Consider the following 21,698-nt stretch of genomic DNA (forward strand, 5'->3'; position numbering starts at 1 on the left):
GCCCTGCAGGGCATGGGCCAAGAAAGCCTTCAGAAGGTAGAGAAAGCACCCCAGGAACAGCTGAGGACAAACCAGGGGCTTGTTGACTGGATCAGACACTTAGATAGACCCTCCCAGCCCTGTGATCGGGGTCCCCAGGCTAGGTTCCTCGTGTGTTCTGGGATGCCCCATTTGATGACCACACTTCCTGTGTGCCAGCAGCCATGTCAGCGCTATGACTGAGCCATCTCTGCTCTGTTAAAGCTCAGAGTCTAATGGGTCACAGTGGCTATGCCTGGGACTGATGCCAGGGCAGGCACAGGGCACTAACTAAACCTCGGTGTCTCGAGAGGTCCTTCTGTGGCAGCTGATGGTAAAGCTGGGGTTATAAGGAGAACAAATTAACTAAGAAACTGATGTGGAGGATGGGACCGAGGATAGAGTTGAGGGGGCAGTGGTTGAAAAGCATTAAAAAAAAAAAAAGAAAAAGAAAGGCATTCCAGAAGGTGAACAGTATGTGCCTGGAAAGGCTCAGGGAAAGGGACAGAGTGTGGGATATTGGAGGAAGCCACAAACGGGTTCTGGCTCAAGGCAGAGATTGGGGATGTACCTGGCAGGTAGGAACGGGCCAGATCACAGAAGTGCTTGTGATTAGGACATCCCGATGACCATGCCACCAGCAGTGGGCAGGGGGCCCCTCACCGTGTGTCACCCATGGCCCCCGAGATCACTTACACCTAATGATCTATTCACGTGTTCCTTGTGTTGTCTTTGCATGGGCCTTGATGCCCTGAGCTGCCCCTCTCCCTCATCATTGGGACTTTCTGCCTGCTATGGGCTCACAGAGGGGGCAGAGGAGGGCATGGACCACCTTGGGTATGTATGGGGAAGAGTTTACTGCTCTGTTCACCGACCAGCATCGCATTCCCTAACCTCGTCCTCAGGAACCCTGGTAGTGGGTTTCTTCTGGTTCATGTTGGTCAAGTGTAGATGTTTAGGCTGCAAATCATTCAATTTGGTGGGAGAGCTCCTACCTTGGCCTTTGGGGAAACCCTCTCTGGTGGTGCCTCAGTTTCCCTCATTCTGCCAGGCCTGCTGGAGGTGTTTGGATCCACATTCGTCCCAACAAGGGCTTGGCACAGCTGTGGTTCAGCTCCTGCAATGAGAAGCTGAAGCCATGCTCCCGGCTCACCGCCTGAGGGCCCAGCAGGTGTGGGATGCACCTCCTCCAGCCACCCTCCCCCACAGCCTCGGGGGCTGGCTGGCAGTTTCCTTCCTCATGGAGTGTCGTGTGTGTGCTTGGGTGCCTGGCAGGCTGGCCAAAGGGGGTGCATGTTGGTTCTCAGGGGAGAAAAGCCCTCCTTTTGTCCTCCCCAGGAGGACTCTGTTATTGACAACCTGGAGTGGGTGTTACTTACCATGATGAGCAGAGGTGTTTGGATTTGACAGAGGGGACAAAATCTGTTCCTTGATGAAGGAAGGAGATGGAGAGCAAGCTACAGGGAGGAGGGTGTCACAGGTAGCTGAACACCATAGGTGGGTCCTTGGGCTTTCTCTGGGGCTTCAGTGACTGTCCTACGCCCTCTCTTGCTCCTCTGTCTTCCCGTCTGCCTAGAATGGGCCTCTTGGAGTCACTATGTCATCCAGTGGGACACTTGTCCCCTTGTGCTGTGCCAGACAGACTGAGGAAACTCAGGTCCTGGTAGGCAAGGAGACTTACAAAAGGCCCTTGTACATGTCAGAGGTAGGACTTGAACCCAGGATTCTCCATCCCAGTCCACACTGCCCCATGTGGGACAAATCACTTTATAAACCCTCTTTTTTCTCATCTGTAGGACACAGACGATGCTGTCTGTCTCTCCAGAGATGGGGCGAGGACTAACATTCATGGTTTCATCAAGGGCATCGACTTCCATATTCTACCCTCAGGCCTCCCCCTACAGTCCCACCCACACTGGCCCCTTTCCAGGCAGGGCAGGCCCTGCTCCCTGGCCCTGTGACCGCAGCCTAAGCCCCAGGCCCCTGCCCTGTCCTCACACTCGGCATCGCCCGTTGGGTGGCAGGGCTGGGCTTCGTCCTCAGAGTGGGCAAAGCGGACGTTGCCGAGGTGCAGCAGTCCGGCCAGGACCTGAGCGGGCAGGAGAGGACACGGAGTGAGCTCTTTCTCCAGGGCTGGATCCTCGCCCGGGAAGGGCCCATCTCCTGCTGAACAGAGTCCCAGTAACAGGATAAGAGGAGACCCTCCTAACTGACACCCCCTGACAAGGGACCCTGCCAGCACAATGCAAGCAGCTTGTATCCATCACTGACTAGAAGGGCGCTGTGACAGTGCCCACCATACCAATGGGGCCGGAAATAGTTAAGTCACCAGCACAGACCACACAGTCATGGAAGGAGGGCATGAACTTAGGGCAGCCTGACTTCAGCTGCCTCTGGGATGCTCTCCTGGCCTTCCAGGTGTTCTTCTTGGTGGGGCTTTGGTGCTCAGGAAAGCATGGCCTGCCTGGTCAGCTCAAGCCAAACTTCCGCAAAAGAATCCCAGCAGAGGGGCAAGCCCAGGCAAGCCGGCTGGGTGCATTCTGGCGACTCGGGCTGCGTGGGGCTCCCCCCAAAACTTCCCTCTCAGGGTTGGGCAGCCAGGGGAAGGTAGTTCCTGTGCGGAAGTGCCACGGGAGCCTCGGTTGGCACTGGTTCCTTGTAGATCTGTGGGTGAGAGAGAGCCAGTGGCAGACCGAGGGGAGCCCAGGCCCATGAAGGTGTAAAATTGTGTAGCTAATGTGTGGGAAGAGTTCTGGAAGTATCTGTGGGGCAGTCAGTGTGGACACAGCAGAGAAGCATATAGACCTTTGGGGTTTCCAACCTCTTTCCTGGTGACAACAACCTGGATTAAGAGGACAACTCCCACCCTGGGGAGCTCACTGTCTGATGGGGGAAGTATGGCCCTTCACTGGTGGTGCAAGGAACACCCTGGTTTCTCCCAGGGCACCCAGCAGCAATCCAGGGCCAGAAATGTAGCAGGAGCAAAATATTTGCCCATGAACAAGCCCCCCATTTTTTTCCCCTCAGCCTCAGTTTCACCAGAACTGGGGGAAACCTGGCTGCGTGTGTTACTGCTCCAAGAGCTTCAGAAGGTCATGGCCAAGGTGAGACCACTGACATTGGCCAAGAGATACCTGCTCTGATCTTGGGTTTGCATGAATGAGGGACCATACTGTTCTGTCCTATTCATGTTGTACAGGTGGAGCAAAGGACCCAGACAGAAGAGATGACTTGCCCCAAGCCACACTGGGAGGTTGGGGGTGGTGGAGGGGAGGACCAGGGATGGTGTTCTTCTAGGACCTGAACTGTTCCAGAACAACTTCCTAACATGCCTAGGAATCTCGATCTCCCAACCACCCAGGAGGCAACCACAGAGCAAGGTCCTCCAACTCGGCAGGCGTCCCTCCTTCGGGTCCAGGACCTCTCACGCATCGAGTGCATGATGCTCGGCTTCTGGGTCTCGAAGACCAAGCAGGACAATCGATTGGTTTTCCCCTCCAGGCCTTGAGGAGTGCGCATTGGCTTTGGTTTGGAAACCCAGAAAAGACGGTGTGAGCGGAGAGCAGGTGGAGGCGGGTGCCCAAAATGTGGGGCATCGTGCCACGTCAGCACCCCCTGCAGGAGGTACTTGAAGCCCGAGTGCGGGGTCCTGTCGCGGGGGCAGGGGTCCCCTGACTCCCCAGTGCAGTTGGTTCTAAGTCTGGTCAAGCCCGCCCTTTACGTCGCCCCCTGGCCGTGCGTGCTCAGAGGCCCTGTGGTCTCCTGCTCAGTCTCATTAGTCTTACCTGCTCTTGTAGCCCCCCTGTTGAGATGCCCTGTTTTTCAGAAGAAATCACAGCAAGCAGCCCTCTGTGCCCAAAGCAGGGTTGGGGGGCGTCTAGGTTCCTGAACGCCTGTCTACACTCCAGAACTCTGGGGGTTTGCCTCCAAGCATATTCCTGTTCTTCCTTGGTTGCCCATAATATAAGTAGCATGGCGCCTTGCAACATTCACTACCAACCCCTACCCCCACCGCCGCGTCACCATTTCTTCAGCTGGGGAGGGAGATAAATTAGAGTAATAAGATTTGAAAAACAAATTGCAACACCAAAAAAGCCATGTTACGTAATGCAGTGCCATTTTACAGAACAAATTGTCAACAAAAATAGGACTAGTTAATTCTCTGGAAGCGAAATTAATTAAAAATTCACAGGAGATGCCAGAACACTTCGCTGGGAGGTTTTAAGAAATAATGGGACTTTGGAAAATTCCTCGCTGTATGGGTACAAATAATCCAAAGCTAAAGCTCCGGAAGTGCAGGTTTCTGCCAGAGTTGGGGGGTGCGGGCTGCCTGCCTAGCCTCTGCAGGGGCTGAGTGGGGCCGGGAGCTCTGGTGGGGCATTCTCTCCTGTGGTAGTCATATCATGGATAAATTCAATGGAGGATTGGCAAGCAAAAAATAAAAGAGAGGAGGAATTTCAAAAGTGCAGGCAGTTCATTCTCTTCCATTCCAGAATCAAGCCTGAGATTGGGGGAGAGGGCCAGGCCCCCAGCCGGTCCCAGCTCCTTACACCTCTTAAAGTGCAGGTATTTATTTCTCCAGGCTTAAGGGCAGTTGGAGGTGTTCGTTTGTTTTTAAAATACCTTTTGAGGGGCACCTGGGTGATTAACTTGGTTAGGCATTTGACTTGATCTCAGCTCAAGTCTTGATCTCAGGGTCATGAGTTCAAGCCCCACGTAGGGCTCCAACCTGGGTGCAAAGCCTACTTATAAAAAAAATAGAATATGACCTTTATGAAGAAGCATAACTCAACTTTCATAGAAAAGAATATTACTTCAGTGGCTGGCTCATCTGGTGGGTGTATGTTTCACAATTTAAGAAACCGTGGGACTCTCTTCCAGAGTGTTTGTACCATTTTACATTCCCACCAACAGCATATGAGGGTTCCATCTCCTTGTGTGAGGAGGTATACCTGGTACTTTTGTATCAAAATGAGAAATGCTGTTGGTATGACATAAGACTCCGTATGCTGACATTTGTAGATGAAACTAAAAATCACCTATAACCTCACCCCCTCCATGCTTTTGCTGTATTTTCCTGCAGGATTTTTTCTGAACACTCATAAACGGAATGAAGGGTGTACCATCACTGAGTTATTCCTCTACTATCAGATACTTGGATCGTTTCAGATTTTTTTAGTTTTTCAAATAATATTGCTATGAGCATAATGCTAAATAAAGTCTTTTGATTTGGTTATTTCATTACGAGTGGAATTAGTTCATTCGTAGAAGTAGAATTATTGGGGGCAAAGGCATGAAGGTTAAGGTTAAGCTTCTTGGTGCACACTGTCGCAGAACCAGTAAGGTCTATATGCACATTTACACATACACACACGTGTGTGTGTGTCCTGGTCAAATGGACATATGAAACTGTGGAAGTGAATTACTAATACATTGCTACAGTGTGCATTAAACTTGAAAACATGGTGCTAAGTGAAAGAGCTAGTCACAAAGGGCCACATATTGTGTGATTCCATTTATATGAGATGTCCAGATCAGGCAAATCTATGAGACAAAGATTAGTGGTTGCCTAGGGGATGAGAGGATTTGGAGGTGATGACTAAGGGGTGCAGGGTTTCTTTTTGGTTTCTTTTTGGGGTAATGGAAATGTTCTAAATTTGCCACAGTGGTGGTTGCACAACTCTGTGAATATGATTAAAGCCACTGAATTGTACGCTTTTTAAAAAATTTTCAATGTAAGCTTTATTTACTTATTTTTTAAATTTTCAATGTAAGCTTTATGCCCAGCATGGGGCTTAAACTCACAACCCCAAGATCAAGAGTTTCGTACTTTACCGACTGAGCCAGCCAGGTGCCCTGAATTGTACACTTTAAGTGGATGAATTATACAGTATCTGAGTTATATGTCAATAAAGCTGCTTTTAAAAGGGATGCCTGGGTGCCTCAGTCAGTTAAGCGTCTGCCTTCAGCTCAGGTCATGATCCCAAGGTCCTGGGATTGAGCCCTGCTTCAGGCTCCCTGCTCGCGTGGGAAGCCTGCTTCTCCCTCCGCCTCTGCCTGCTGCTTCCCCTGCTTGTGCTCTCTCTCTCTCTCTTTCTGACAAATAAATAAATAAAATCTTAAAAAAAAATCTTTAAAAAAAATAGAGTTGCTAAAAAATATACCAGTCACTCATTGTAGCCAATAGAGTGGTATGTTTGATATTTGCTGGATGTCAGCTTGGTGATCTTATTTTTGTCTGTGCTTAAAAATTATGAAGTGGCCTTATTTTGTCTCATTTTATCATGGTCTCAGACTAACCTTATCTGAGGTTGGTATTGTTGATTGCTTATGTCCAACAGGAGAAGAAAATACTTGGCTCTGTTTGACCAGTTCCTAGCAAAGCTGAGGTCTAACCGTGAATGTCAGATCAATTGTGAATGTCAGGGGCTGTGTTTTTTCTTCCTCAGTAGACACTGAGAACCTCAGTGGGAGCCTCAGGGGCCCAAAGGAATGCAAGTTAGCACACTTGGGAAGGCCACAGAAGCTCTGGTCCCAGCCTCCTGCTGGTGTGAGCTTGGGCTCATGTGTGTGGGGCTTTGGGAGGTGGGGCCCCTAGGCTGGAGGAGAACATATGTCATCTGTGTTGTAGGGACTATTTGTACTTCCTGTGTCTGCTGCTATTTCAAAGTACTTAAAGGCAAAATGTTCTTTCACTCACTCTGCTGAGGAGGCCCCGTCATACTCCTGTGACTACCTCTAGCCTTCTCCTTGCTTTGTTTACTCTTCTAGAATTCCCTCAGTAGCCCATGGAGGACTTGTAGGGTTGGAGTGAAGGGGAAGGGAGGGGAGCAACAGCTTTTTCAGGCCTAGCAAGAAGAGAACTTTTCCTGTTTTTGCTCTCCATTGCTGTTGATTAAGCCTTATTTTGTGTTGGGTTTAATCTCCACAGACACCTGGGGTACCCAGAGTCCCTGCAGACCCTTCCTGGTATCACCGCCTATCAGAGGATGCAGAGGAGAGGGTCCAGTAGAGGTTGGGGGTCCCAGTGAGAAGAAGGCAGGGGGATGGCATAGAAGGAGCACTAGGAGTTTCAAATTCCAGCTGTGGTTCACTAGGCCTGAGGGCCTAGCATGTGTGGGAGGCAATCAAATCTGGAAGACATTTGCACTTCCTCCAGGCCCTCACCCTTCCCTATGGCCTTCCCAGCAGCATCCTTTCTTCTTTGGATGCTGTTTGAGTCCTTGCCTTGGCTGTGGGGCCAGCCAAGGGGTGGCACATTGGCCCTCAGGCCACATGGGCCCTCCTCCTGTCCCCTAGGATTATGTTGTTGAGAGCCTAGAGTGGTGGTTTTTTAACTACCATGGTAACCAGAGCTGTTCGGATCCAACTGAGGGGACCTCTATTAGCATCAACTCCTTGATGGATAAAGTGGAGAGCAGGACGGGAAGGAGAGTGTCATGGTGAGTTGAACACCAGAAGTTGGTCTTTAGGCTTTCTCAGGGGCATTGGTGACTGTCCCATGCCTTCTCTTGCCTGTCTTCCCATCTGCCTAAAATTGATTTGCTAATATCCAGTTTGCCTCTTGGGGTCATTATGATGCCCATGGTGACATTAGTTATTATGCGTTGCCATGGAGGCCAATCTGCGGAGCCCATGTGTTGGTGAGTGGTGGGATTAGACCTTCTTATTTCCTGGTTGAGTGTCCACTCCCTCCCATGCAGGTGTGTGCTGAGCAGCACTGCCCATCTTTAGACACTCACCCAGGGTGTACTAGCAAGCACCCTGGATAAGGAGAGGGGTAGGTTTCATGAGTCAAGCAACATGATTCACTCTGCAGTGCAATAATCAATTTTAAGAATCCTCATTCTTGAATGGTTCAACAGTCCTGAGGCCACTGCCTGCCCTTCCTCCTGGTGTGAATTCATCCTTCCACTAGTACACAGTCCCCTGGGACCCTGCAAGTTATGTCCAGCCAGAATGCTCTCAATACCCTTGAGATCCTCAAACTGGAGTTGCTGGTGTTTGTAGGCACCGGACCTGGGTCCTTTCATGAATCTATGAAGAGAATATTTGCTAGGTGCTGACCGTATGCTCAGCAACTCTGGAGCGCTCTCTCAAAACCCTTTTGCCTCAACTAGTACCTCATCTCTCTTCCAACCAGAACTGAGACCAGCTGATGCTAAGGAAGCATGACTGGGCCCTGGACTGCCATGAGGGTCACCCATGGGATCCCGGAGCAAGCCAGGGCATGTGTGGGTTTGGTTATGAACACCAGTGCATCTTTCTGGGGTTCTATTGGCCCTCTTTTCTGGACTAATTTCTGCCCCAGGAGCTATATATATGCAGCTTCTTTATGCTACCCAACATTACTGCCATTGTCATTATGCTGTGCCATTTACTCCTCTGGGGACAAGATTCTAGACTCTAAGTTGCAGAGCCCTTCACCGGGAACATCTGGTCTCTCCCGCCTGCCTGGGCATTGGGTGGTGGGGGGAGGGGTTGTGGGCATCCATAAAAGTTGGGGGTCATCCAGAGTGGAGGGAGAAGCATCTTTACTGCAGGGAATGTATACAGGAGGAATTCCAGGGATTGTCTCACCTCATCGTCTTCAGGTAGCAGGCCTACCGGGTTTGGATGCAGGTGGGAAGAATAGAGTTCCTGGAACGTAAGGGGACACTTCCCTGGGCCCAGTCTCCCCACACAGCTCATAGGACAAGCGGGGAGAGTGCAGTGGAGATGCCCATAATGTGTGAATGCCTACTTACTCCGGAATGGAGCATGGGAATTGAGTACAGTCCACTTTCCTATGCTGAGTAGCCGCTGAAAACATTGGCCCTCCCTGGGCCCGCTCTGGGAAGTTCGGACCTCCAAGTCGATTCTCTTTAAGCCCGCTGAGGCGAACAAGCATCCTTGTGGATTATTAGGCCCGTGTGAACAAGGCCTGGAGTCCGCTGGGTTGGGAACAGTGGCTGTAGGCAGGGATGGATTGATTATTCTCTGTTCTCCGGCGGCAGGGCCCAGCACACTTCAGCACCGCGGGCTGGACAGCGCCTTTCAGGGCTTGCCGGTGGCGCGCAGCAGGGACGGCAGTCCCCTCTTAAGCAGACCTTTCTCGCGGAAGGAACTGGACAGGAACAGGACGGAGTTTCCAGGGTGGGCCCAGAGCTGGGGTTGGGGTAAGGGGCAGGGTGTCCTTGTCCCAGCGCAGCGAGGCAGGTGTCACGTAACCCAGCGCCACCAATCCGCATTAGCCAGTGCCTGGACTTATGGCATTATGCAAACGCGAGGAGAAGCGGCTTCCCGGGAATGCCGGATCCCTGCCTAGGAAGCCAACCTATCTAGCAAACGCTACGACCAGCGATGGGCCCAGGGAGGGCCTGAGAATCGCTCCAACCCACACAGCGAGGCAGGGGAGGGCCAGCACTAGGTAGGACCTGAAACATCGGGAAAACCTCATTTCAGCTCAAACCTGTGAGAAAAACCAGCAAACAAGCAGCCCTAAGTTTACCTGCTATGGGCCTGTGGGCCCTCAGTCTGTGTCACCTCTCCACTAATTGCCTTTATCATAGCATTATGCTGCCGAGCCACGACGTCCAAACATGCTCTCAAGGTCCTGGCAGCCTTGGGTACCTTTTTGGACACTGTCCTAGGGGTGGCTGTTCCCAGAAAGCCAGCCTTGAGGCAGCAAGACAGGTTCTCAAGTGACATAAGAGGAGAATGTGACTTGAGAGAGCGGTCGTTTCTCAGCTACCAGGAGAACCAGAACTATTTGGATGTGACTGGGAGGAAGCAGTGCAGATATGCGCTGTTCCTTCTCCGAGTAGCGGAGGGATCGGGTAGAGGCGGGTGGTACTCTGGACATCAGATGAGACCTGTAGGCAGTGCCGCTTTAGCCTGTTCATAGGATCAGAAAGGTCCAAGGGGAGACCCCATTGCAGGAGGGGGCATTCTTTAAAAGCTATGCTAGTTTTTTTTTTCCACATTTAGTTTTATTGTAACAAAGCAACTTGTACAATTTTAACGTTTAAAACTGAGCATCCTCTTTCCTTTCCAGTGAAACAAAAAGAAAATTTAAAAATAAATAGGAACAGGGGCGCCTGGGTGGCTCAGTGGGTTAAGCCGCTGCCTTCGGCTCAGGTCATGATCCCAGGTCCTGGGTTCAGGCCCCGAGTCGGGCTTTCTGCTCAGCAGGGAGCCTGCTTCCTCCTCTCTCTCTGCCTGCCTCTCTGCCTACTTGTGATTTCTCTCTGTCAAATAAATAAATAAATAAAATCTTAAAAAAAAAAATAGGAACAAAATTACAATAGAGAATGTCAATTCCAAATGAGATCCTACAGGTTCTGCTGATTCTCCTATCAAATAGCAGGGCTCAAGTATCGTTAGGAGAGAGTTTTATTTTAAAAGTGTCATCTTAAACTGCAAGGATGTCCTTTAAACATCACAATTAAACATGCCAGAGGAGAAGCCATGTTGTAAAAATGCCCACTTAACCCACCCAAACGTCTCAAACCCACCCTTTGCTGACCTTCTATAACCCAATTTTTTAAAGTTTTTTTCAAACAAGAGAAAGTAGATAGGTACATGTTGGTAAATGGTAACTGTCCATATTCACATAGAGACACAGTGTAATCTCTGAGCCCAATACACAGAGAAAGGAGGAAAAAAGCTAGAATTCTATGCACAACTACACAGGGGCCTAGCACCCTCCAGCTTCCAGCAGAGCTAAGGGAGCAGAAGCTTTTTCTTTTTTCCCACAGAGCACGGTGGTGTTGATTCCATAAAGTTTTTGTTTTTGTTGAGACAGGAAGGGACAAAAATGAATTTGGAACAAAAAGGGGTAGAGATTCTTTTCCCACTGTAATTCTGCTCAAGGTACCCCCCCAAATAAGCTGAGCACCATGGTATAAAGGGAGAGAAAAAGGAGACTTCAAAAATGAGGGCAAATAAGCATGAGAGGAGAAAAGAAAAAGAAGAAGAAGAAAAAAAAAGACAGCAACTTGCTCCCAGGGACTGAAGAAAATTTAAAAAGGAAAGTTAGAATCCATCAGTGTTCCATCAGTCATCCTCTCCATCCTCCGATCCTTCCACCCCCTCATCATCATCTTCATCTTCACCTTCATCCTCATCTCCTTCTTTTTTTCTTTTTAAAGATTTTATTTATTTATTTGACAGAGATCGTAAGTAGGCAGAGAGGCAGGCAGAGAGGGAGAGAGGAGGAAGCAGGCTCCACACTGAGCAGAGAGCCCGATGCGGGGCTCAATCCCAGGACCCTGAGACCATGACCTGAGCTGAAGGCAGAGGCTTTAAACCACTGAGCCACCCAGGCGCCCCCCTCATCTCCTTCTTCATCAATATCTTCTGATCCTTCTTCATCATCATCATCATCATCTTCTTCTTCTTCTCCTTCCCCTTCTTCAGTCATCCATATTGGGAGCCAAGTAGTACTTTAATGGATTTGGCCAAATACCACCTTTGAGGACCTCTCCTAACTCATCTGTGCCTGCATCAGAATGGTCAGTAAACCAGGTGAAGAAGCTCTCTGGTTCGTCATGCTGTCTCTTCCTGCTGGCTTTATTCTGTGTTTGACTTGAACGTTTCATCAAATCATTTCCAGATTTCCGTTTGATTTCAGTGGACTTTGAAGATGGATCACCACTGTCATTCAGATGGAATTCTTTGGAGAGAACTTTATTTATTTTTTTTTAAAGATTTTTATTTATTCATGGACAGAGAGAGATCACAAGCAGGCAGAGAGGCAGGCAGAGAGAGAGGAAGGGAAGCAGGCTCCCTGCTGAGAAGAGAGCCCGACGCGGGACTCGATCCCAGGACCCTGAGATCATGACCTGAGCCGAAGGCAGACGCCCAACCCTCTGAGCCACCCAGGCGTCCCAGAGAGAACTTTATTTTTGAAGTAAGGTTTTCATCAAAACAAAACTCTAGGGATGCCTGGGTGGCTCAGTGGGTTAAAGCCTCTGCTTCAGCTCAGGTCATGGTCCCGGGGTCCTGGGATCGAGCACCACGTCTGACTCTCTGCTCAGCAGGGAGCCTGCTTCGCCCCTCTCTCTCTGCCTGCCTCTCTGCCTACTTGTGATTCCTCTCTGTCAAATAAATAAATAAAATCTTTAAAAAAATAAATAAAAATCTATTCTGTAACCTGATTTAATATCTTCCAATTCTGTCACTTCAACTCTTATCAAATAATGCAGCATCTCTTCATCCTCCTCCCCAAGCAGTGCCGACACTAGTGGATGGTTGACAAATGTTGTTACCCCAAAATTGGGGATTTTGGCAATCCATTCTGACCTCTTCTGAAAAAATGGTTGGCGGAGTTTGTTATATTTCTGTTCTACTTTCAAAATCTCACTGGCTTGTTCATTAAGTCTGTCTGTTTCATCTTGTACTTCATCAATATGTTCAGTTGCTTCTTGCTGTTCTCTTTCTCTCTTACGCAAGTGCTGAGATGTTGACGTCTGTCCTGGCTTGGGGACAGGAGGCAGTCTCGGTTTCTTGGTTTCTGCGTTTGAGGCTGGAGCGAAGACTGGCGTTTGGGGGCCATGCTGTGAGGAAACTCCACGAAACCAGGAGAGGGGCACGTCTGGAAGCTCCAATTGCTCGCTATGCTAATTTTTAAAGCTTCTTGTTTTAAATACTTTGAAACTTTCTGGAGAAGGTGGTTCAAAGAACTTCAGTAAACCCATCGCTCCTCTTCAGCTCTTGTTAATGTTTTGCCAAGTTTCTACTATTCTCTGCTTTCATTTTCTCCTTCCCTCCCTGTCTCTTAAGTACACACACTCATATGTGTTATTATCACTGTTATTTTGAACTGCTTGCCAGTGAGTTGTATAGGTCTTATCTGCTTGTAGTCTGTGAAAGAGCCCGGTCACTGGGCACTGCTGGGAGCCACAGCCCAGTGGGGAATCAGCCTGATGGGGTAGGTGGGGATCTAAGTAGAGTGATCAATTTATTGGGGACCCTGGGGGAGCCTGGATCTCATGGTTTTCATCTCCTCAATGAGCCTATGGAGTAGGCTGTTTGTATCCCTCAAAAGGCAGGTAACCGCCCACCCCCCAACTCTGTCAGGGGAGGTGCCCAACCAGGGAGGAAGCCAGCTCTAGTCCCTACATCAGTAAACAGCTCCCATTCAGGGGCTGGAGCTGGGGAGGGGGCTGAATTATCCTGCTGCCACTTCCTGACCACCACTGACCATTTTCAGCAGTGTGATCTCTCTTCAGGAGGACCAGATTCTTGGCATGGGGCTTGGAAGTAGGAAGTGAGTCCTGTCTACACATAGTATGACACCCACACAGGCCCTATTGAGACAGTCTGTTTAGTTTTTCTTGAGTCTGGGGCAAAGTTTTGTCACTTTGACTCCCCACCCCCCCACCTCCCTCTTCTTTGTGGCTTACTTCCTCTTCAGTGTCTCTGGCCTCTGGCTTCTGGTTATAATGGATTTTTAAAAAAATATTTAATTTATTTATTTGAGAGAGAGAGAATGAGCAAAATGAGGGGGAGAGGCAGAGTGAGAAGTGAGCAGGAAGCCTGACGTGGGGCTTGATCCCAGGACCCCGGGATCATGACCTGAGCTGAAGGCAGACGTTTAACTGACTGAGCCACCCAGGCACCCCTGCTTATAATGGATTTTGTTGCTGTTTATCATCTGCAGTCTCCCCTTGGGCAGCCTCTGTCTCCAGAGAGGCACTGGGCAGCTGGTCAGAGCACTCAGGTAAATTCCAAGTTGGAGGTCTCGTGAATGCTGGAGGGCAGGCAGTGGGATCCACTGGGCCTTCACAAGGCTGGCAGGTTTCATCTACCTTTTACTCCTATGTAGTGGCAGTGAGAGGGCCAGGTGCACCTGGCCTCGTAAGCATTCACTAGGAGGCTTGGGACTCCAGGTTGGAAGGTCATCCCACTCGCCACTAAGCAGTCTTTGCCACCCTGCCCAGGGGAACCCACAGCAACGGGGGCTCCAGGCCAGTCCAGGTAAAGCCACAGTGGGATGGCAAGACGCCTCGGAATGGCCAGATCCTGAGCTCCTCAGAAAATGCCCTGAGGGAAGAACAGAAATGGTTAGAGGCAGGAATGACAGGAGAAGCCTGTGCAGTGCTGAGGGGGCAAGAGCCAGCCATCTCTTCAAGCTACGGGTGGTTCGAGGGTTATTTCTCAAGGTCATTTCTGAGTTCTTTGGTGCTGACTTTAGGATATAACCTTTATGGAAAATACATTCAAACCTTTCCTGGAATGCTAGGCTCAGATCAGAGACAGACACCTAACAGCTCTAATGACATTTAAATTTTTCTCTTTTTTCTGTTTGAAGCTGAAATTATTAGCAGCTAGTTCCTGGCTGACCTGGAAACATATCTGGAAGCTGCCGGTGGGTGCTGCTTTCGCCGACTCTGCATAGCGCAGTGAGTATCTGACTATCGGGCCTGGGGAGGCAGGGAGGAGACTCGGCCCCATACAGGCCTGAGGTGGAAGGATGGCTCTGTCACGGACACCTGGGTGACTTCAGGTGAGTCACTGCACCTCTTGGGCCTCATGTTCCTCCTGTATGTGGGATCCAACCCACCCTGCAGCCTTCCCTTTGGGAGTTGTCTTAGGCCGCGGTGCTCCCAGGACCTGTGCTAAGGCTGCACATCTTCCTGGCCTCTGTCCGCGTCCCTTACAGGCTGTGTCCACTGAGCATCAGTGAACTCAAAGCCCAAAGTGGGATTGGATTTATCACATCAAATCCTGCTTGGAAAGCACAGGTCCATTCGATGGAGATCCATTCTAGCCGGAGACTTTCCATGGGGTTATTTTAATTAGAATTTCTTCAAATGTTCAGATGAATTAAGGGATAATTGGCATTTTGGGTACAGAGGATTAGCATCCCATTACTTAGGTACTCTTTGACGTTTTTCTAATTGATGGGTAATTTCCTCCATGACATTTTATGATAGTATTTTTACAGATTCCCTATGAACTCCTTGGAAGAGAACAGTGCGATCACTCAGGGGAGGCCAAAATGAAAGGTGACTTAAAATTTTGGCTGGGGAGGAAATAGGGATTTGGCACAGAGTTACTTTTGAAAGGGAACTGAACCTTAGTTTTTAATAAAGAAAACATTTCCAAATGATAAAATCTTTTATGTGGTTTACCTTAATTATACCAAAAACCCAAATGTTTAAAAACAACCATTTGGCAGTAAGCAAATGTCATCTCAAGTTTTCTTTCCACAAGGAATTTGTTGCCTTGAGTAGCCCCATATGTCTGTGGGGATGGGTGAAGGCTTGAATGGTTAAAACATTTCAAGGAGCACAGGTCTCTGTAAACTTCAACAGGTTCTTGCCTTGGAACACGTTCCCTTTTCTCTAGGCCCTTTGAGAGATACACACCCTTTTCTCCTTAGTTCCTCTGACCCCTACTCATTTATTGGGCTGATATTTCTTAGAAAATTATCACACCAAAATTTCTCCCAAAAGGAGGAAATAATTTTAGAATTTGATGGTAGTGATCAAAATAGCCAAACCAGGAGAATTAAATGGCCCTTTGCCATCTCTTACTTGCTCCATCTCTGGGGACCCTGATCGTTTATTCCTATTGGGTCAGCTCCCTTCCTCTTTACAGGCAAAAACCTCAACTGATATTGGTAGAACCCGCAGCACATGCCCCATCAAGATTCAAATTAAGGTTCCACTAAAAATAACGATGCTTTGGGGCACCTGGCTGACTCAGACAGTAGAGCATGCGACTCTTGATCTCAGGGCTATGAGTTTAAGCCCCACACTGGGTGTAGAAATTACTTTAAAAACAAACTTCTGTTTAAAAAAATTAAAAGTAAAGACAAGACCTCCAGAAAGACTCTTCCACCTCTCTGGAAAGGCTCTTTTCAGAAACTGCTTACCAACTCTTATACCACCGAAGACCAGGGAACAGACTCATGGAGTCACGTGACACGCCTAAAACAAGCACCAAACTTGGCCTGGAGACCTGTTGGCCATCTGATGACCTGAAAGGAAAGATTTCCAGAGCTGAAGCTGATGACATGGCTTTGCCAAGATGTCCAGACTAGGTCTGTGTACCTTTTTCTCACTGTTGCTTCTTCTGTCTCTTTTGTGGCAAGAAAATGCCCTTGTCCATGTTTGGAACTGTTATGTTACTACTACTACTTCTTTTTCTCCTTCTTCTTCTTCTTTTTAAGATTCCATCCATCCATTTGACACAGAGCACAAGCAGGGGGAGCAGCAGGGAGAGGGAGAAGCAGGCTCCCTGCTGAACAGGGAACCCGATGCGGGACTTGATCCCGGGACCCTGGGATCATGACCTGAGCCGGAGGCAGACGCTTAACCACCTGAGCCACCCAGGCACCCCTGGAACTGGTATGTTACTTCTTCCATTATGTATAATTGTTTTAGGTTTTGTATTTTGTTACCTGTCACACTGTAAAAAACAACAACAATGTACCCAATACGCTGGTGCTGGCTCAGTCTTCAGGACAATCGCCGACATTCGCTGACAGTTGCGGCCTTGAGAAGATACAGAGTTTACATGGAAGCTACATAAGAGTTCTCCCTTCTGATCTTCCCTGTTGCTCAAATGTGGCCTTAAGTGGTTTCCAGCTGCTACGCACTTTCCCTCTGATGTAGAACATGATGACCAGGAAAGGTCCTTCCTGGTGCTGCGGGACAAACCACTAAGTATGGAGAACCTTACTCTTTTTTTTTTTAAAAGATTTTATTTATTTATCTGACAGAGAGAGATCACAAGTAGACGGAGAGGCAGGCAGAGAGAGAGAGAGGGAAGCAGGCTTCTCGCTGAGCAGAGAGCCCGATGCGGGACTCAATCCCAGGACCCTGAGATCATGACCTGAGCCGAAGGCAGCGGCTTAACCCACTGAGCCACCCAGGCACCCCAAGAACCTTACTCTTGATCAATGATGCTTTCAAAGAAAGATCTTGATCAAAAGCAAGAAATGTGGAAATCGATAAAAGGAAAGCTAGTCCAGAATAGAGTATGGAGGGGTGCCTGGGGGGCTCAGTTGGTTAAGCGTCTGCCTTCAGCTCAGGTCATGATCTCAGGGTCCTAGAATTGAGCCCCGCATCAGGCTCCCTGCTCAGCGGGGAGCCTGCTCCTCCCTCTCACTTGGCACCTTCTCCCTGCTTGTGCACTCCCTCTCTCTCTCTCTAATAAATAAATAAAATCTTAAAAAAAAATAGAATGGAGTGGGGAGGCTGGCAGGGCAGGCTCTCAGGCCCTATCACTTGCTATCAATTGCAGACCCAACAGGAAGAGATGGACCTTGCATATGGATGCTACCTTAGCTTAGTTTTGCAGTAACAGCTGAACTGACTTTTTGCTCAACAGGAGATGGAGTTTTAGAGTTGCACTGCTCTGAAAGAGATACAAATCTCAGGCACATATGGCTTCCATGTTAGTGACAAGGCTGCACTTCTCCACCATGCCAGCACCTAGGCGAGAAGCCTGTGCGTTGGGTAATGGATGGGGAAGAATATCAAAGATTAAAATCAGGGCCACTGTAAGAGAAACTATAAGAAAAGACTGAAGGAGGGGCACCTGGGTGGCTCAGTCTATTAAGCCTCTTCTTTCGGCTCAGGTCATGATCCCAGGGTCCTGGGATCGAGTCCCACATTGGGCTACTTGGTCAGCTGGGAGCCTGCTTCTCACTCTGCCGGCTGCTCCCCTGCTTGTGCTCTCTCTCTCTTTCTCTCTCTCAGACAAATAAATAAAATCTTTTTTAAAAAACAAAACAAGGGGCGCCTGGGTGGCTCAGTGGGTTAAGCCGCTGCCTTCGGCTCAGGTCATGATCTCAGAGTCCTGGGATTGAGCCCCGCATCGGGTTCTCTGCTTAGTGGGGAGCCTGCTTCCTCCTCTCTCTCTGCCTGCCTCTCTGCCTGCTTGTGATCTCTCTGTCAAATAAATAAAAATAAAAAAATCTTTAAAAAAAAAATAAAAAACAAAACAAGGGGTGCCTGGGTGACTCAGTGGGTTAAAGCCTCTGCTTTTGGCTCAGGTCATGATCTCGAGGTCCTGGGATCGAGCCCTCCAGCCGGCTCTCTGCTCAGTGGGGAGCCTGCTTTCCCCCCTCTCTGTGCCTGCCTCTCCGCCTACTTGTGATCTCAATCTGTCAAGTAAATAAATAAAATCTTTAAAAAAAATTTTAAAAAAGTTTAAAAAAAGTTTTTTACTTTAAAAAAAAAGTAAAAAACAAAAACAAAAACAAATCAAAGAGTCTGGAGGGGGCTAAAGATGGCAGAGCTAATGTAATCCCCAAATCGAGAAATAGGAAAGAAGGAGTAACATGTCCCAAGAAAGTCCAAAATCTAATAAGGCAGACATTAAACTTTAAGACTTAAGAATGATCCCCTTTGGCTGATGCCCTGCCTGAGGCTCTCTGTGGGGGGTAGGAGGACACCCTGAGGCACTGGCTGGGAGCATCTGGGCCCTGTGAACTAGGGAGGCCGTCCTACCCTTTGAAAACTGTTCTGTCTATGGGCCGAGTACTCTGGGCCCGTGGTGGGCAAGACAGTCTGCTGATCTCTGAATCGCGTTTGGGGCCATTGTCCCATTGTATTTTGAAGAAGAGTGCCTGGCTCCTGTTGAGATGACTGACCCACACTAACCTCCTGGTCCAGTGGTTATGTGGCCAACCCACTAGTGTGTCCTTTTTTGCAGTATGTGTAGCTGAGAATCTTTAAGATCAGCTCTTTTCTGCTTGGCAATTCTACCTTTAAGTCATTTATTTCTTCCTTCCTTCCCCCCTCTCTTTTTCTATTTACTTTTTTATTTATAAAGATTTTATTTTATTTATTTGAGAGAGAAAGAGGGAGAGCTCAAGCAGGGGGAGCAGCAGAGTGAGAGAGAAGCAGGCTCCCCACTCAGACACTTAACTGACTGTGCTGCCCAAGAGCCCCGAGTCATTTCTTTCTTTTCACCCTTCACCCTAGGCTGCTAGGAGGAGCCAAGCCATCCCTCCAACACTTTGTTTAGAAATCTCTTCAGCAAAACAGCCCGGTCCATCCCTTGCAAGATTCACCTTTCACAAAATAGGGGTTGCAAACACAATTCAGCCAAGTTCTTTGCCACTCTACAGCAGGGATTGCCTTTCCTTCCGTTTCCAATAACATGTTCCTCGTTTCTGGGCAACCTCACCTGAATGGCCCGCGTTGCCCATGTTTCTACCAGCGTTCTGTTTGTGACCACCTAGGGATTCCGTAAGAAGAGGGAGGCTTTCTCTACAGCGCTCTCCTTTTCATTCTGAGCCCTCACCAGAATCGCCCATTAAGGTGTATTCTTGGCAATGTAGACATCTCATTTTCTAGCGAGCATCTCGGAACTCTGGCCTCAGCCTGTTGTGCAGTTCCAGAGCTGCTCCCACATTTTTCGGTATTCCTTATGGCAGCACCCCACTTCTTAGTACCAATTCTTAGTCCACTTGGGCTACTATAACAAAAACACCAGAGAATGAGTGGCTTAAACAACAAATGTTTATTTCTCATAGGTCTGGAGAAGGCTGGGAAGTCCATGATTAAGGCACATGCAGATTGGGTGTCTGGTAGAACCTGCTTCCTGTTTCACGGGCCACCATCGTCCCACTGTGTCCTCACATGGTAGGAAGAGGGCAAGAGAGCTCTCTGTCTGGGGTCTCTTTCACAAAGGCACAATCCTCTTCACGAGGCCTGCACCCTCATGACCTTATCACCTCCCAGAGCCCTACCTCCCAATGCCATCACATTGAGGGATAGGATTTCAATGTATGAATTTGGGGGGCAGGGCACAAAAATCCAGACTCCAGCAGCCTCTTTCCTTGCCAGCACTGGGTATTGCCAGTCTTTTTCATTTTCGTCATTCCACCCGGTGTGTGGTGGTATCATTTCCATCTGATATTATTTTCCTTTGGCTTTTATAACTTTCTGGTGCAGATCTGCTAGTGAAGAATTCTCATGGTTTCTGTTTGGACTCTTTATTTGGTCTTTATTTTTGAGAAGGGGGAAGGCAGTTTGGGGTCTCAGTTTCTCCGCTCCTTACTGAGCGGAGTTCCTGTGCTTCTCCGTCACATGGATATGAGGTTGGTGCAAAGCCCAGATCCCACTCCCTGTCCACGTGGGACCCCGAGAGGCTTCCTGGAGAATCTGGCTGGGAAGTCCTGATTCCTTTGATCTCTGTCTTACGGAGTGTAAGGTGGGATCTGTGTGGATCTGCAAGTGGGAGAGGGTGTGAGAAAAGTGTGAGGTCTGGGTGGTAGGATATGTTTATGAAACAATGGTGAGTTATTTTGTCTGTGCCTTCTCAACAGCTCTGGGACCGGGAATAACACAATTATTCCTTTTAAAAAATATCTAATTAATTAATTTATTTGTCAGAGTGGGAGCGTAAGAAGGAAGAGTGGGAGAGGGAGAAGCATGCGCCCTGCTGAGCAGAGAGCATGATGGAGGACTCGATCCCAGGACCCTGGAATCATGACCTGAGCCAAAGGCAGAGGCTTAACTGACTGAGCCACCCAGGCCTACCTAGTGCAATTATTCTTTATCCCTTTTGCTGTCTGGAAGTTCTCCTTGAAGTCTAATTGTAGGTCAGACTGTTACTGTCTAAAATTTGGGAACGACTATCTCTTCACTGCTGTAAGATAACACTCAGAGTTGGAAACCGACCACTCCACTCCACCTGAACCTCAGGCCTCCTTAATTTGATTCCCACCAGCAGCCTCACTCACTTTAACGTCTGAACTACGTAGATACCAGAGGAGAAACAGCGGTGGAGGAGTAGATGAGAATGAGGCAGAAGGCCCTCAAATATCCCAATCTCAGACGGTCCTCCTGGTGCTGACCCTAGGTCCCCCATGCCCTGGGGAGGGGTAGAGGTGTTAGGGCCGCAACAAGAAGCTGAGATTTGAGGGACGCCTGAGTGGCTCAGTTGGTTAATCAGCTGCCTTCCCCTAGGGTCATGATCCCAGGGTCCTGGGATCGAATCCTTTATTGAGCTCCTCACTCAGCAGGGAGCCTGCTTCTCCCTCTTCCTCTGCTCCCCCTGCTTGTGCTCTCTGTCAAATAAATAAAATCTTAAAGAAGCAGCAGCAGCTGAGATATGGCAAGGCAGCAGAGAGCCCAACCTTATGCACTTCCTCCCTCTGATAACCAGAACATGTAGCTCAGGTTGGGTGATTAGATCGCTCAGCGCACCCCATCATGGCACTGAGGAAGGTGCAGGGAAGTGGCTCAGGCCCTGGTTAGTAAGCCCATGCTCCCAAAGCACGGTTAAACTTTCATCAGTTCATGTGGGTGGCCAGCTTGCAGCTGGATCTCCATCCTTGGAAATGTCAGGAAGCGTTGGGCGGTAAGCATCGGGGAGTTGCCGCTGGAAGGCCAGTTGCAATTGGAACCCTCTGCTGATAAGGGTCTTGCTTTTGTGGAGGAGACACTCCTGCCCATCCGGTGGCTGGCTTCAGCACCGCGCCCTCCACGCTTTTCCTGCCTCTTGGCGATGTTCGAGGTACAAAGAGGCCAATGCCTGGATTTACCCTCCCCTGTGCAGCGAGACAGCCTTGGCTCTGACGGGGAGGGGGTGTTTACTCCAATCCAGCTCGAGTTCCGCGGCACCAGGCCAGTCTGGACCTGGAGCGCCCTCTGGCGGTGCTGAGCGGCGGGCCTGGGCCTCCACATGCAACGCCAAGCTTTGGCTTTGGTCCCCCGGAATGTGCTGGA

The 21,698-nt window shown here is 49.1% G+C and overlaps 1 long non-coding RNA gene and 1 pseudogene across 1 annotated transcript; both read right to left on the reverse strand.

Moving 5' to 3' along the window:
* Positions 1-4,781: 4,781 nt before the first annotated feature.
* Positions 4,782-21,186, reverse strand: LOC125086769 (uncharacterized). Its single transcript, XR_007123262.1, has 3 exons — positions 21,177-21,186; positions 8,762-8,764; positions 4,782-5,427 (listed from the first exon to the last, which is right to left on the reverse strand). It is a non-coding gene; the product is annotated as an uncharacterized LOC125086769 (long non-coding RNA).
* On the reverse strand, positions 10,446-12,556 carry LOC125086767 (protein SET-like; annotated as a pseudogene).
* Positions 21,187-21,698: the final 512 nt, after the last annotated feature.

Source organism: Lutra lutra, chromosome 16 (assembly GCF_902655055.1).
Source record: "Lutra lutra chromosome 16, mLutLut1.2, whole genome shotgun sequence".
NCBI lineage: Eukaryota > Metazoa > Chordata > Mammalia > Carnivora > Mustelidae > Lutra > Lutra lutra.